Genomic DNA, 3,090 nt, shown 5'->3' on the forward strand with positions numbered 1-3,090 from the left:
TTATTGTGTTACAACTTTATTCTTGTAATCTTATGACTTTATTGTTGTAATACCACAACTTTATTTTCGTAATATTATGACTTTATTCTCATAATATTATGACTTTATTGTCGTACGACTTTATTCTTCTAATATTACGACTTTATTCTCGTAATACCATGATTTTATTCTCAGAATATTATGACTTTATTGTCGTACGACTTTATTCTTGTAATATTATGAGTTTATTGTTGCCGACTTTATACTTGTAATACAAAGTATTATGACTTTATTGTTGTAATACCGCAACTTTATTCTCATAATATTATGACTTTATTGTTGTACGACTTTATTCTCTTTATTCTTTATTCTATTTATATTTTATTTTATTTACTTTATTCTATTTATATTGGGGAGTGGTGGCGCAGAGGTTAGAGAGGTGGGCCTGTGATCCGAAGATTGCCGGTTCACGCCACGGCCCTACAACATCAAAATTGTGTGTGGGGTAGGTGAAGCACCCACACTTGCCCCCATCCTCATTCGCCCCACCCTGGGCCCATGAGCATGGCCCTTAACCCCCCATCTGCTCCCTAAACAGGTCTCTCTTGAAAATGAGTTCTCGTGGCTCAATGAGACTACCTGTATAGATAAAGGATAAATGAAAAAAAAATCTCGTAAATTATGACTTTATTGTCGTATGACTTTATTCTTGTAATATTACGACTTTATGGTCGTAATACCACAACTTTATTTTCGTAATATTTTGACTTTATTGTCGTAATATTATGACTTTATTGTCATACGACTTTATTTTTGTAATATTATGATTTTATTGTCATAATACCACAACTTTATTTTCATAATATTTTGACTTTATTGTTGTAATATTATGACTTTATTGTCGTACGACTTTATTCTCCTAATATTACAACTTTATTCTCGTAATAACATGATTTTTTTCTTGTAATATTATGACTTTATTGTCGTACGACTTTATTCTTGTAATAATATGACTTCATTGTCGTAATACCACAACTTTATTGTCGTAATATTATGACTTTATTCTCATAATAATATGACTTTATATTGTCATACGACTTTATTCTCCTAACATTACAACTTTATTTGTGTAATATTTTGACTTTATTTTCATAATATTATGACTTTATTGTTGTACAACTTTATTATCCTAATATTACAACTTTATTCTTATAGTACTACAGCTTTATTCTCGTAATATTATGACTTTATTGTCATACGACTTTATTCTCGCAATATTATGACTTTATTTTTGTAATACTACAACTTTATTGTCGTTATACTACGACTTTACTCTCGTAATACTACAATTTTATTCTCATAATAGTATGACTTTATTTTCGTACAACTTTATTCTCGCAATATTATGACTTTATTCTAGTTAGTAATGTAATTTATTTTCTTAGCCTGACCCTAAAGCTCCGTTATAATAATCTACTGTTTTTTTAATGCATCTTTTTTTTTTTTTAACTAAGGATTTTGGGTGCCTGATGGATATTATCCAAGGGTCAGGTCTGCTCTAGATCCATAATGTTTGACCAAAAAAGGAAGGCATCATTTAACTCATTTAATGAAGATAGATATAGATATTCTGCCTTCTACTGGCTTAAAAGAGTAATAACAGGAAATCTTTGACGTTTTGGTTGATAAATTAAACAAAACGATATTTTTTTTATTCTACCCTTCTGCCCTTGGGTCAAAATGACCCATGAGGCCTCAGTTTTTAACTGAGGTGATGACTTTTCATCTGCTGCTAGTTTTTCAGTTCCTAAAGTGAACATGTTTTGTCATCTTAAGTCATTTAGCCTCATAATCAACATGTTTTTCCACATTTATTTGGACATGCCTATTTGTTCCTGCCACTTTGTTAAAGTTTCACCAGGTGGAGAAGTGATGTAAACAAAATCCATAAAAATTGAAAAAGAAAAAAAAAAAAAAATTGAAGACATGGAAAGCAACATTTAAGGAGGAGAAAAGTAATCTGTGAGGCCTCCAACTTCACATGAAGAGATCTCTGCTATCTCTGAGCTCTATTAAGAAACCAGATGATCGGGACGTTTGAAGGGGAGCCGAGGGCTCAGGAGGAGATTTGAGGAGTTGTTTGAGGATTATGAGGATGCTCACGGTGTGAGACGATGGCCCGGTGAGATCTGAATTCGAGTAAAGCGTGATGGACAGGCAACGTTCAAAGACTTCTTTACCTTTCAGCAGCAAGCGCTGAAAGTATTAAGACGAAACTCAGACAACGTTCTAGTTTTAAACTCTCAAAAACTTTTGTTGCTTTTGCTGCTGCTGAAGATAAACAATCAGCCAAGGATTATGGATTCTGTGACCAAAACTGGGTTCTGGACCTTTAAAGTTCCACTCATGGTTGTGCACGTCCACAGAAGTGGACTTGATCAATAGTTTTAGGGTTTTCTAATGGTCTTATAAAAGTTTATCTTTGTGTTTTGGCTGCTTTTCCACTCAGTTTCAGTCCAGTAGCTGAGCATTTTCAGAGAAGTGTTTGTTCAGCTACTTGAGTCCCGATGAGAACCAGTAAGGACGTGGAGCAGAAAATCTGGCAAAGAGTCCGTTTTAAACCAGATCATTAGGCTCTTTGTCAGCAGCTTGGCACAAAGACACAATTTGCTCCCATTTTTTAGCTTAGCTAAGAAAAAAGGCAAAAACATACAATTTTAACAGAAAATATTAAATTGATTCTTAAAGAGCTGTTAGATAGAACTGCGCCTCCATCTAATGGTTGGAAACAGAACTGCCTCTTATAACTCTGAGAAATAGAACATTGCTGTAAAAATTAAAACCTCTAAGGTGGTATTATTCCTATATGTTTTGTGTTTTTATTGTAAATACTTCATTTTGCACTTCTGTTTGTGATTTCACAAAAAAAAACCATGGATTTTGTCTCTATATTTTCTTGTGTTACACAATATTTTATAAATTATTAGTAGTTATAGCTAGTATTTATGTACTTTTATTATTTTTAAATGAAGCTTAATATTTTTAAAATGTGTTTTCAGTATAAATCATATATATAATATATATATATATCGAATATATATATATATATAT

The sequence above is a fragment of the Nematolebias whitei genome, chromosome 23 (assembly GCF_014905685.2).
Source record: "Nematolebias whitei isolate Nwh7 chromosome 23, NemWhi1, whole genome shotgun sequence".
NCBI classification, from domain to species: domain Eukaryota; kingdom Metazoa; phylum Chordata; class Actinopteri; order Cyprinodontiformes; family Rivulidae; genus Nematolebias; species Nematolebias whitei.